Here is a 14,554-nt window from a genome sequence, read left to right on the forward strand (position 1 = left end):
GCAGCCAGACTTTCCTAAAGTAATTTAAAGCAAAAGCTCAGATAATCTCAATGAAGTGCATTAAACAACCTCTGCTGGATTCTCCTCCGTGACAGAGCTCAGTATCACGATGAAATTCTGGCTTCAGGACTTGGCTTGTTAACTCTAGCCAATCATTTTGTGTAAACAAACAACAACAACAAAAGACATCCTTTGTTTTCCATAGTGTCTCAAAACCGACTATTTGCTTTATAAACTCCATTTAGAATCATTGTCAAATATTGTTATAATCTTTTAAAAGCAATGCCAGGCCTAACCCAAAGCATCCAACTCCTCACCCACCTTTAAAGCCCTGATCCCTTTAAGCCATTTAAAGTCAACTTCCTATTCCTTCCGCTATCTGAATTGTTTCAGAAAGCTGGATGCTTTACTTACTATTTCCTCAGTCTTTATATGCTTTTTAAAAACAGACTTCATAAATACGGCTTCTCTTGCTTTTGCTTTCCCACGAAGGAAGCATTTATATTTACTCACAGGATGTGTGTGTGTGGAACCAGTAACTCTAAGAGGAATAAAAACTTTTAAGGTGATTAAAACCACCAAAAGAAAGATTAGGAGAAACCAACTTTTTCTTGGGAAGGCGAGGGGCTGCTTGGCTCCTCTTTCTTTTCCCCCCATCAACTGTTTCGCAACTGTTATACAGACTATTGTAGAAGGTGGAAAGTGCAATAATGAAAATATGAACCACTGTTTATTTTCAGACGAGAACATTCTAGGCCATAACAGAAACTGAAACACTGTTATAGAAACGCTAATGAAACAATATAAAAAAAGATACTGTCTGACAACAGAAAGAGAACATATACATAATTTTTTATTGTTTGGTAACAACAATACATTTTCCCAAGGAACATTAATTTCATACACTCAGATGATAATAATGTGATAGACTATCATTCTGCAGTGGATTTATGAACCATAAAACAGCGATTTTCTCTGAATTGGTAATAATACTTGTAAGAGAAATTATAGGAAAAATAATAAAGGTAAACAAAAAGTTATGCACAGAGATAGTAATTTCCAACATTTTTATTAAGTTACAGAAAAAAATTAAAACAGTCTAAATCTCAATATCAAGAACCTTGTGCCTAGTGTGCATGAGGTCTAGGTTCAATGTTCAGCACTACCACAAGGAAAAAAAATGATAAACTGATTAAACAGCAAGAGAGAACTTCACAATGACTATCACACGCTTAATAAAATCATCTACATAGAATTTAAATGGCTTAGGAAGATGGGTATGTTGTCTACTGCTACTTTATTACAGAAAACCCCATAAACGGAAGAAAATTTGAAAATACGCCAATGGTGTTACTTTTATGGTGGGGTTACAAGTAACTTCTTTTCTTTATTATCATAATATTCTACAGCGGACACGCTTTAATGCTAAAATTAAAAAGAGCATTTCTACATCTGGTAACACGTACTCCATTAACCAACAGTGTCTACAGAGCTGCCAGCAGCAGTCTCACTGAAGGCCCCTCTTTCTGGTCTATGTGTGATTCTACGGATGGGGCCGTCCACACAGTCTGCAGAAAGTAACCACTATATACTGGCCGTAACAGCCCCTGCTTCAAGGGCATTAGCAAGTGACCTTTGGGAGGTGGAAGAGTCTGCAAACAAGGCTTCGCCTCTCTGGCTGAACTACCACCTCCGCATGGGGAAGAAAGAGCCTATCTACAGAGCCCCTTACAACTGGGAAGACATGGGGCCCTTCTCCAGAAAAGAAAGGCTTTCCTAAACAGAAATACTATGCTTACAATCTGTACACATGACCAGACATCATATGCAGATACTCACTGTAAATCACTAGAAATTAGAGAAAGTATAAAATTTAATGTACCTACCAGATTCTGATCTATACATTTCACATTAACATTAAATACTTTATAAAATATATATCATGTGTAATTCAGGTATTTATGGAAACCTGTGTGTTAAAGTTTAAGGAACTCAACATCAATGTTAGCTATCTAGATAAAATTTACTTAATCATTCAAGGAATGTTTATGGCCCACCTACAATGTGCTATACACCATGTTAGGTACCGGAAGATAGTATAAAAACTAGACACTGTCCCTTTCCTCAAGGAGTGTACATTATTAAGTGGTGATAAATTAACAACAAAAAAACAAATTATATTTTGATGCTAACATAAAGAAATTATTTAAAGAAAACTATTCACACAAACCCTAGTAATGTGAGCTCCACTGACACAGGAGGAAGCTCCTGTCAGCCTACTGTGTAGAAAGGTGGAAACCACACTTGCCTGCTGCTCTCTTGCCTGTCCCTCGGGTCCTGACTGTGTGGTTGTCCACTGGAGCACCACTTCAGTGTCCGTCTTAACTGATAGTGGGTATGGGTAAGGAGGAAGAGTGGGGGCAGAAAGCATGCTGATCTCATATTCAAATCTCTCCTTTACATGTGCATATGGACTCTTCAAACTCATAACGCTGCGGGACTAAGTAAATACAGGCAAAACAAAACAAAACAAACCCTGACAACGCTGGCAACTCACTCTCTTCCACCGTCTCTCCCAGGCTTTCACTGGGCTATTGATAGAGGGTGAATTCTCTCACGGTCTTGGAGCAGTAGGTGTGATAATTGATAAAATGATCTTCCACGAGAAAGCAGCTCTAGTATTCTGAATGGCTTACCAATGACGTCATCCCTAACATCCCTAACCCCCTTTTTTAAATCTTTTTTTGTTGTTGTTGTTTTATTTGTTTTTTAAGATATCATCTCGACATGTAGCCTTGGTTGGCCTGAAACTTGCTATGGAGATCAGTCTAGCCTTGGGCAGATCGACCCCTTTTAAAAGTCTATCTCTACTGAAATGAAAGGATGACACAAGACCAGGCCCTTATTCCAGGGTCCCACAAGCTTCCACACAGGCCTGTTCTGACGGAAGCAGCATACCCCTGGTTTGCTGAGGATGGCCCAGAAAGAACTTAACTGCCTTACCGTCAGACTGATAGAAAGGGAAGGGAGGTGGAGTACTTGCCAGGAAACACCAAGACTCAGTTTCACTCCACACACTGCCACTGCCCTGGGGACTGCTTCTCAGAGCTGTCCAGGTTTCATTTTTAACGGTAAAGCCCCCACTATAGAAAACATCACTTTATTTCAAGTTTTGCTTCCTTCAGATAGCAGTGAACAAACAATACATTTGTAGCAATCACATAAAATGCTTTAGTCTTGTTAAAAAACAACAACAAACCAGTAAGACATGGTCTCAACAGGTGAATTTATTAGTTAACACGGATATGCAGAGTACAAAGACAGATGGACATGAACAAAAACAAAACATCACCATGATATCCAAAAGCAACTTCACAAATGCTTATTAAAGGATAAAGTAGGGCACATGATAATGAGAATTGGTATTAAGTTCTGTAAGTGGGTTTGTTCCAAAAGCCAAGTAAAACGAATCTTCACGTCTTTTGGGGAAATAATCAAGTATGGATCACATAGAAGCCAAGCAGTGTGTTTCAGTTCCATCTCATCGTGGTCTAAAAAATCACTTGAAATTAGCATCCTCTTGTAGTAAGGATGCAGTTATCCTCCAGAACAACTGTTAAACACATCAAGTGGATTTATGCCAGTCTCTGTAAGTGAGTTCTAAGTTTTACTTCCTTAGTGCTTCCTGTGTGTCCAGCAAACAAAAGGATCAGCTTAAGGAATGAAATGATTGCTTGGGTGGTCCCATTTATATGCTCAAAATAGTTGAATCACTGAGGAATTCCTTCATGCTGACCCACTTAGCGGGCTGACAGCTTCCCATCCTATATACTGGTTCCGAATCTGTAGATTTTTCGGGGTCTCAAACCTGTTGAGATCACTTTGTGCAAATGACACAGTGAATGCAGGCAGACTTACAACCATTCTAGGGAGCTCTTAAGAGTGCCTTTTTGCCTTTGTAAAACTGAATCCACAGTGCCGGTTCATTTTTCCTTGAATCTGGTTTAGTTTTGTTTTGGGTCTTTCGGATTTTGCTTTTGAAGCACCTCAGGGGCACTGACCCAAGACAGAAGATAAATAGAGCCAAGCCAACCTCAAGAGAGAAGCAACTGGGGACACCAGGTTTGCTTTTGTGAACAGTGACCTGGGGGCTCAGGGGCAGCCTTAGTCCCCAAGTTCCCTTTTCCAAACACTAAATCCACCTGGGGCTTCAGGGTCACTTTGCAGATTCCAAAAGTAAACCAGAAGATCGTTTTTCCTTCGTCGTCCAGAAACAAAGCTGATGCAGGGTTCCTAGTGCGCTTCAGAGACAACCACAGCCAACTCCTAAGCCCACTACAACGCTGAGGCCGAAACACTTACCCTTCAAACAAATCCGCAGTAACTGGCTACTGGGAATTGAAGAAGAAAGGTCCTATTGACCTTTCCTGGAGAATATTTGTCTTTTCTAGGTAATGGCATCAAATGAGTGCCATCTGCTTTCTCAAGCACTAGACTTTCCCTTTTCTGTGAAAATACCACATTAAGAAAACTCTAGATGCAGCTTAGGAGAGAACTTTAGATAAAGCCAATATAAACTTAGTTAAAATCCATACAAGGGGTTAGGGATGTAGCTCAATTGGTAGAGCGCTTGCCTAGCATGTTTGAGGCCTTAGATTCAATACCCAATACCTCAGAAAACGTGGCATGGTGGTGCAACCTGTAATCCCAAAACATGAACAGTAGAGGCAGGAGTTCAAGGTCAGCCTAGACCACAAAAGACCTGCTAAACCTGAAAACTTAGAGGAGAAAGACCAGATCCATGGCTGTCCAATTGAAGCAAGCTTTATTTATTAGTAGCTAGGACAATGTACAATGACCAGCTCCATACCTGGGACTCCCAGAGAATGGCCACAAGCCATTATAAAGACCAAACCCACAAGGCTATGGTACTTCTGCCTTCCTCCAATGGGACAAGTATACATCCTGATGTACATCCTGTCTATGTATCTCCTATCTACATGTGATCAAGTATATCCTGTGCAGTTGGGGCAACCAACCTTGTTTACTGCAGTGAAATCATGTGACTTGTTATCTTACAAGAACACTATCCCCTAGCATTCCCGGAAGTTATCTGTCCTCAGGCAAGCTGGGCTTACAGGTTAATTTTAGCCCTTACAGACCCAGTTTCAAAATACAAAATTTTTCCTTCAGTCTCTTTTTCTTGCCTCCCAGTGTTGAAGGCCTTCAAGCTGTCTTCACCCAAGCCTTCTCTTTTCAAATGTCCATTTCCAAGGCAGCTTTCAGTCAGTGCCTTTCTGTTCCCTCTGGGAGGACCACAGGTGAGCTCAGGGTGCCACGTGCTTCGTCACCCTTTAATTCACTTCACTGTGCGAGTAAACTGTCCTTGAAGGGTATTTCCAGTTTTCTTTCTTCTCTTTTTATTATTTCAACTACCTTCCTTCCCCCCCCCCCCCTCCCCCTCTCTCGTTCTGTGTAGCCCTGGCTGGCCTGGAACTTTCTATGTAAGCCAGGCTGGCCTCAAACTCAAAGCAATTCCCCTGCCCCTGTCTCCTGAGCACTGAGATTAGAAGCGTGTACTCCCACGGCAAGCCTTCCTTAGAGTATCTGCACTGCTAAGCTGTGCTATAGGTAGTGCTGGGCAGTCATCAGGTAAGTTTAGAATTTCAGAGAAAGAGGCAAATAATGGCAATAAACACATACAGATTTATACACTTTTACACTTGCCAAAATTCCTGTGGCTGTCACAGGTAAAGTAACATACAGTAACATGTATAAACTTGTATGTTGATGTATTAAAATTGATTCTTTCAAAATAATACACAGAAAATAATTATAGATTAGATATGGAGCATATCACAGAACTAAGGGTCCCCCCCACACACACCCCAGAAGAACAACACTAACTCAGGTTTGCTTTTGCTCATTTTAGATGTACACTGCTATCACATAAAGAGCTTACCTTACTTATGCAACCTTCCTATTTATAACAGATATTTCAAATTTTTCCTCGTCACTTTTATAACTTTAATACAATGAAATACATCACTAAAAGTGTTTTTTTTTTTAAGTAGTTTTGCGCTGTACTGCACAATCCACCCACTTAAAATCAGTGGTTTTCAGTATATTCAGAGCGTCTGACACCGTCTCGACCCACTTCAGAGCTTGTTGCCCAGCCCCCACAGCTAGCAGCAGTCACAGCAGAGGATGACAGCACTGGGGTGGGGTCTGTCATAACTCGATTCTTTTCACTTGGTGTGTTCCCAAGGTTCACCACACTGCAGCATCTGAGTACTTCCTGCCTGTTGCTGAGGAATTCCGCTCCCTGTATCACACTGTATCTAACAATCAGTTGAAAACCATTTGGCCCTTTTCACATTTTAGCTATCATCAATAACCATTTATGTACAATTTTTTGTAGATATAAACTTTCATTTCTTTTAGGTATATACCTACACACACAGAGTAAAAACAACCAAAACAGTTAATATACCTCTGAAATGTTAATAATATATTGTCATTCTGAAAGCTGGATTACACTAGGTAATGGTTTACCATGTGCTATAGATGTGGAGAGCATTTCGAAACCAAAGCTCGGCTTCTGAGGCTCCCTTATGTAAACCCATGATGGCATCACCTCATATGCCAAATAAACACTGCCAGTCATACATTTCATTTTCTGTCCAGATTCATTCCGTCATCTGCTGCACTTATGTAAGTCAGTTATATGAAGCTCAGAGTCCCAGTACTAAAGGATCAAACCTTGAACCTCAAGAGGCACTTACTAGACTTGCCATTCTGTCTGATGAGTCATTTTGATTCGGTACAGGGCAGAAGAAAATGACAGCCATGTGTGACCTGAGTTTGGAAGAACTCGAGCAGTAGAAGGCAGTCTGGATTAGCTGAGGAGGAAACTGTGCTGATGTCCCTGTGCTGAAGGACGGACTAGGCTGGAACCTGCTCTATGTATTTCGTCACAGTGTGATGCTAGGAAACAAGGACTAAAGGGAGTAACTATTTTTCACATCTACAGGAATCTAAGTGGGTGTTCCATTAACCCCACTCCCCACGTGAGATAATGGCTGTGATTTATAACAAAGTACAAGAAAATGAAGAGAATCTAACACCTGGGTTAATTTAATCCTCAATAAAATGAGACATATATTTTACTCTAAAATTTTAGTAAGTCTAATAAAATTTATAATTTGTCATATAAATGCTGGTTCTGGCTTAAGGGAATAAACTAAATTAAAATTAAAACTAAATACTTTGGACACCAAAATGTCTGAATAGCATCTTGTCATTTCCTTATTTAAAATGGAACTCAGAGCCTATAATCCTAGCACAGGGAAGGTAGATGAAGAAGGATGAGGAGGCTGAGGCCACCCTCAGCTCCACAGCAACTTTGAGACAAGCCTGGGCTATATGAGACCCTGTCTCAAAAACAAAGCAAAAAAAATGGAACTGAAGGCATTTACAGATGAAACTACGTAAAGCAAATCGCAAGTGCCTTAGGAAGAAGAGTGTGCATGTTTCCAGTGGGACACTCAGTTCTAAGCCTTGTAGGAGCTCCTCAGCAAAAGGCAAGGCTCAGACAATCCATTGCTCTGCTTTAGAGATGAGGTCTCAGCTGCGAGTGCCAGACTTGACCATTTGCCCTGGAGTCCAGAAGGAATGCAAAGTGAGCTGGACTACCAAAGGTAGGGTACTGGGCATTAACAAAGCAGCTCTTTATGGTCCCCACTTAACAGAGTGTCATGGCGCTAAAGCACATCATTAGGGCACATGTGCGCACGCGCACACACACACATATATACACACAGTGAATATTCTACTATTTTACATTTAAGGGACCTGTATCCTCAGCCATTTCTTCCTTCCTATAATAGATTTTATTGTCTTTATTCAAGCAATTTAAAATATGTATTTACTTTTCTTGAATCTAAAAGGACTTATTTATTAACCTTAATTAACCATTTACTTCCAGATCTGATTGTATATGTAATTATCTTTTGTCAGGTATAATGATTTGCTTAGAAAACATGTCAGAACACTTGCTACTTAATCTGTTTTAAAGAGAACGTCTTTCCATACCCTCAAGCATAATTAAATACAAGGGGTAAAAAGGCAGATAGTGAACTACTAAGTCCGATTCACTAAGGCAGGGTTCACAGACTGGAGGCAAGGCTTACGTTGGGCCCAGTGCTTAGTAACCGATTCCAGAGAGGTAAGAGACAACTCTGCAACATTGTGACAAACGGACTTGAAGATGGAGTTGAGTTAGGAAGCAGCTACTGGCACACAGCCACTGGCACCATACCCTCACTACGTGCTGTGGCCAGAAAATACCAACAACAGAGAGAGCGTGACTTCCTTTCTTGGAAGGATAAACGCAGATCAATGATTGTGATCCAAGTCCTACCACACTCTACCATGAGGACTCCGGAGGGGAGACAAACCAGCATCTGACCTCTGGGTAACCTAAACAGGAAATCAGGACATTCTAAGCCTAACAGGCTGTGTCATCCTGTTAGGATAATTGTCTCCACTGATACCTTGCATAAACAGCTCACACTAGGCCATCAGAAAAAACTCCAGCCCAGTCTCTTCTGTGTAAGAACAGAGACAATGCCTGGCCCAGTGCCCTCCACACAGGTGAGGAGGTAAAGCCTGGTTCGTGATAATTGAGAACAAAGAACAGAAGAGAGAGAAAAACGTGGAAGTTGGAAGCTATCTTCTAAGTATTTTACAGATTGTCTAAACAATTCATAAAATATTCAAAGTAAAACTTCCTGGCAAGAATCTGGGGTAATTAAGAGACTATGATTCAAGAAAGACTTGATGAACATTATAACTTAAAACAGGTCAGCATATTTTTAAGGAATAATTTTTAGTTATCTGATATTTAATTATGGTGCATCAGAATGTAGAAATTAGAGTTTTTGGAAAATCAAGCCCTCCATTTTCTTACCGAATAAAACTCTACTTACTTATCTTGAGGTAGGATAGAAAGAGGGAAATCAGAAAGGAGCCCTCAGCCAGCAGAGAAGTGGGAATCCCGGCACAAGGCCGTTCTCTCTCCCCAGTTATACACCTACAGCTTTCTAGGACTCCCACTAGAAACCCCAGTAGAGAGAAGATGTGCGACTTGGGAGGGCCTTGTGCAAGCCCGGTGGCTCCTTGGTACCACTCTACAGTTTATAATTCCACCCAATGATATCCAGGGCCACCTTAGAATCTTACTGAAAGTGGAAAAAGGATAAGAAAGGTTTCTTAGCAACTTTTTTGCATTATTTATTAATTTGTTTGTTCTTACAGCTTGACCAGTTCCCCCTCCCACCTCTCCCCCCACTTCTCCCCCCACCTCTCCCCCCACCCACCTACTCACTCCTCCTCCTCTGTTTCTTTTCAGAAAAGGGCAGGCCTCGCATGGATATCAACCAGCGGTGGTCTGTCAAGTTGCAGTGAGACTAGGCACCTTCTCTCCTATTAAGGCTGGATGAGGTAATCTGGTAGGGGGAAAGGATCCTAAAAGCAGGCCACAAAGTCAGAGATGGCCCCTGTTCCCACTGTTAGGAGTCCCACAGGAAGACCAAGCTATGAACTGTCACATATATGCAGAGGGCCTGAGTTAGTCCCATGCAGGTTATTAGTAACTTTTTGAGATGCAACTTGAGCCATGAAAATGGTACATATGGCTAATATTAAGTCACTCGATTGCTGCTCTTCTTTGAGGAGCCCCATAGCTGAGTGTATGGTACTTTCTTCTACACTCCCCTGGGAAGGCAAACCCATACTTGGACATGTCTTTCTTTCTGAGTGCCTCTCTCTCTCTACTGACCCTCATGCTCACATCTATATTAAATATAAGAATGCCTGTGACATAATCTCTAACTCTGCTTCATCAAACTGGGAGTCTTCTCTACATCAGAGCAATGGAATCCCAGTCTGCTCTGAGGAACTCCTCCGGCTGCTGAGGGGGACAACATGTAGCTGTGTCTCTGTCCCCTTAACAGTAACAATCTGACGATTTCACTTGAATAAGATAATGCTTAAGAAGTAAGGTTTTGCCAGACATGGTAGCATATGCCTTTAATCCTAGCACTGGAAGGCAGAGGCGGGTGAACCTCTGAGTTCCAGGCCAGCCTGGTCTACAGAATGAATCCCAAGGCAGCCAGGGATACACAGAGAAACTCTCTCAAAAAAACGAAAAATAAATAAATAAACAAACAAATAAATAACAGACATTTACCCCTCATAGTTCTGAAAACATTCCATAAAAGACACCAATATTGCCTACCAATTGTTTATGCCTTATTAAATTCCTATCCAACCAAGTTGCAAAAAATGAAGCTACCTGCATTTTTAGTTAACCATTTAAAGGAGTTATAATTTGGGTCTTGTTGTGGTTTGAAAGAAAATGACCCCCAAAGGGAGTGGCACTATTAGGAGGTGTGGCCTTGTTAGAGAAAGTGTATCACTGTGGGGGTGGACTTTGAGGTCTCTTTTGCTCAAGCTTCCCTCAGTGTGACTGTCAGTTGTCTTCCTGTTGCTGCAAGACGTAGGACTCCCAGCTATTCCTCCAATACCATGTCAGCCTGTATGCTGCCACACTCCCCGCCATGATGATAATGGGCTGAACCTCTGAAACTGTAAGCCACCCCAATTAAATGTTTTCCTTATAAGGGTTGCGATGGTCATGATGTCTCTTCACAGCAATAGAAACCCTAAGACAGGTCTCAACTTCCTCTTCTGTAATAAAAGGATCATGATAAGCACTACATTTGACACTATAATGATCTAGTCTTTGTATTAAAGAAAATCATAAACGTAATAGGAAAGACAGGCACACAAACATAACTATCAGCTACTGTGCTAGTCATATCAATAGTGCCATGCATGTTATTATTAGAGCTAGTGTGTTAATTACATCAATAGTGCCATGCATGACATTATAGAGCACACTGCTTGGAGAGGATAGACAGAGGACACCAGAAACTATCTTGTGGAGATCAGACTGTGTCCTGCTCTACATTATTCCACATAGCCTAAAAGCAGTAGCTTTCAGCTACGGATGCTGTGGATGACTCTGTTTTACATTTAACTTCCCTTTGAGCACAAATGCAGAAGAAGGGTGACTTGCATACCTTGTTAGGCATACAGACACCACCACCTGTCAGGCATTGGCCACAAAGAATGAACTGGTGAATACAGTTTATTCCAGAAAATAAAAAGACCCCACCTATAAATTGATCAAAGTAGACAGGGAATATATGAACATAAGGGCATATTAAAACCTTATCAGAAAAAGCAAGCTGGAAAACTTGTAGAACACACTAGACTAACAAATGGTATAACACCTTATCTGGGACCCCGTAATATGGAGAGGAGAGCAGCTAACACTGTGAAGGAGAGATCCTCTCCGACCTGTTATCTGACCACCTGTGACCAATAGGTAGGGAAGCCATAAGGGGCAGGGGTACTTCACAGCTTGCTAACACAGCCTGCTGTCTATCCATCCATCCAGACCTGGTCCTCATGTCTGTGGCCTTCATGTCCTGTCCTTCAACTCTGTAGCTCAATTGAACCCTAATACCTGGCTCTGTGGGCCTCCAGCAGCTCTCCACCCAGGTTTGGTACTACCTTATCTAATCCCTGCAGACATGCATCGATTCTGCATCGATCTGTATAGCTCTCTGCCTCTGCCTGCCTCCAGGAAGGTCTCTTTGAACTCTGCTGCAGCCTCTTTAACCCCTTTGTAGCTATTCTGTAATACACACACACACACAGAGACACACACACACACCACTGTGTGATATGTGTGACCTGAGTTCATGTTAGTAACTAAGACTGGAATAAAAGAATCTGTGCTTGCCAAAAGCTACTATCCATGGAAAATGAGACTCCCTGGAAAATTGCAACCAACAAAACTGACACAGCAATGACTTATTCAATGAACTGTGACATCATGGAAAGACACAGACATGTCCATCTGTGCTTCTAGTGTAGCACACTCTTGTTAGTTTGTTTCTAGACAATGTTTCTCTGTGTAGCTTTGGAGTCTTTCCTGGAACTCACTCTGTGGACTAGACTGACCTCGAACTGACAGAGATCCACCTGCCTCTGCCTCCCAAGTGCAGGGATTAAAGGCGTGTGCCACCACCACCCAGCTGTGCAGTACACTCTTAACTGTATCCACACTGAGTGTGCAGTGTAGGGGGTTGATCAAGGAAGGGGAGAGGAATTTGAAGCAGACTGGGACCACACACAGGAGGTACTCAGTTGCACTTCTGGGAATGCCATGCACTCATTAAGAATGGCTATCACCTGAGAAGGAAGAAAAGAAGGGTGCAGGGTGTAAACAGGGAGAGGCACCACAAAAGCTAACAGCAAGAGACTGTGGGAGACACGGGTGAATGACAGGAGGCGCCCAAGGGTGGAGGGGAGATCTAGGGAACCGACAGTCCTCCTTCTCTCCGTGTAGCCGATGACAGATGCACTCTACACTAGCCAATGAGAGCTGCAGGACAGGGTGCCCCCAGAACAGTAGGAAGAGGAAGAGCAGAATTATTTCTGCCAATAGCGATGCCAGGGTCATTTTACATGGGAAGAGGCGGGGTTCAGATGGCAAGGGCACAGAAGAAAGGAAAGGAAATAACATACACTACACACAATAAAAGGAAACACGAAGAAGATCAGGGCTGAAAAAGAGTGGACCCCAGAGTAAGAAGAGAAACACTTCCATTGAGTAATCAGGTATTTCAATCAGTGAGGAAAAGGGATGCACCGTTGGTGAGTGTCTGAAAAGGCAGTGTCTAACCACATCCCAGAGAGAAATGGCAAAGGCTGCCACGAGATTTTCTAAAGGGTGTGTCATGTCTAAATGCACTGAGGCAGAGGATTGCCGAGTTTGGGGTCAGCCTGGCCTTCATCTCACTTCTCCCCCAACCCCCAAATCATTAATCAAAAGCTCTTTCAAAATGTGCCCCCCCACACACACATACACACACCCCAGCACAGATGTGAAGGAATGCATCCCTTTCAAGTACAGTGGTGTACGCCCTTATTCCCAGCACTGCTTAGGAAGGACAGGCAGGCAGATCTCTTCGAGTGTGAGATCAGCCCGGTCTACAAATCAAGTTCCAGACCAGCCAGGGCTCCACAGTGAGATTCTGTCTCAAACAAAACAAAATGCTAGCAGAGTATGAACAGTTCTCTGAGGTAGGAAGGTCATATCCAAGGCTAGTCTGGGCTACATACAGTGAGACCCAATCTCAAAACAAAGTATAACTATGAGCATGCGCTTAAGTGTGTTCACAAATACACGTCAATTATAAAGGGCGAGGAAGGAAATGAACCAGTTACTCTGAGAGATTGAAGAGAAGGGGAGAAGTGAGAGCTCTGTCTTTGTTTGAGGTTTCAAACAGTTCCCTGGTCGTGATAATCACACTATAGCTGTCACTGGGAAAGGCCAAGTGAAGTGTACTGGGGACCTGCTTGCAACTTCTTATGGGTGTGTAATTGTTTTAAAATGAGAAACCAGGCTAGAGACATAGTTCAGTGGTAAAGCATATGCCTAGTATATATAAAGCCCTTGGTTCAGTCCTCAGCAGAGAAAGACAACACGTTTTACCTTAAAAACATAATTTCCCACACCATACAGCAGCTTGAATCTAGTTCTTAAAAGTAACAGTTAAAAACCTGAGTCCAAAATGTATATTAATAATTGAAGGTATGAGCACAAATAACCTACACATTTAAACATAAACCACGATCTTCTACAGTAATGACATTGGAACACAAAGAAGAAAAAGGCAAAAGCCATTTAGTCAGACTAATCCTTCATCATCTAAGCTTTCCCAAGGGTAGCATACTTTTCTAATATCTGGACCTTAAGGTAAACTCTGTGAGATGTCTGGTCTTGTTATACTCAGGAGTAAAGCCCAATACCTCTTCCTTTAATTCTCTGGCACTTCAGATGAAGTTAGAATTGTCTAAGAATAAAAAGCTTGCTGGAGGAGCTGTGTGGACAGCTTATTGTCTCACTGCTGCAGCTAGTCAAGCATTCAGATACTACAACTTTGGCAAATCTCATTAGAAGTCAAAGACTTCAAACTTCTAAAGCAAGTTCCTGTGAAGGAGTTACATGGGCAAGTTTAAGCAAGCAGGGTGTAGATACAATATAGTAACAAATATAATGCAAACAAAAGAAGATTTCTTTAATTATAGTGGAAATAATTGTTATTTAAAAGTGACTTCTTCATAAAAGAATAAACTAGACTAGCGGCAAAAGAATGGTATGTTATGATGCCTTAAGACTAGAAACAGAAGACAAAGATTTCAAAGTAAAGTCTTGGCAGACACCCAGTCTCCATGGCAAGAGTTCTGGCCAAACACTTCCTTCATAACCTCCAAGACTTGTTCATGTCCCCAGACAGAGAATCTAGGGTTGCTCATGTCAAATGCAACTGGAGTCCTGCAAACTTACAGGGGTCTCCCATTTTTCCATGGTGATCGACAGAACCTCTTTCCTAAAATTTGTAGCCTGTAATTA

The 14,554-nt window shown here is 41.8% G+C and overlaps 1 protein-coding gene across 2 annotated transcripts in view; it reads right to left on the reverse strand.

Annotated features, from left to right (window-relative positions):
- The window catches only part of Exoc6 (exocyst complex component 6), a 140,267-nt gene that overhangs the window by 2,853 nt on the left and 122,860 nt on the right, over positions 1-14,554 (reverse strand). The window lies entirely within an intron of this gene.

Source organism: Peromyscus californicus, unplaced genomic scaffold, assembly GCF_007827085.1.
Source record: "Peromyscus californicus insignis strain IS unplaced genomic scaffold, ASM782708v3 Scaffold_4__1_contigs__length_199733344, whole genome shotgun sequence".
In the NCBI taxonomy this organism is placed as follows: domain Eukaryota; kingdom Metazoa; phylum Chordata; class Mammalia; order Rodentia; family Cricetidae; genus Peromyscus; species Peromyscus californicus.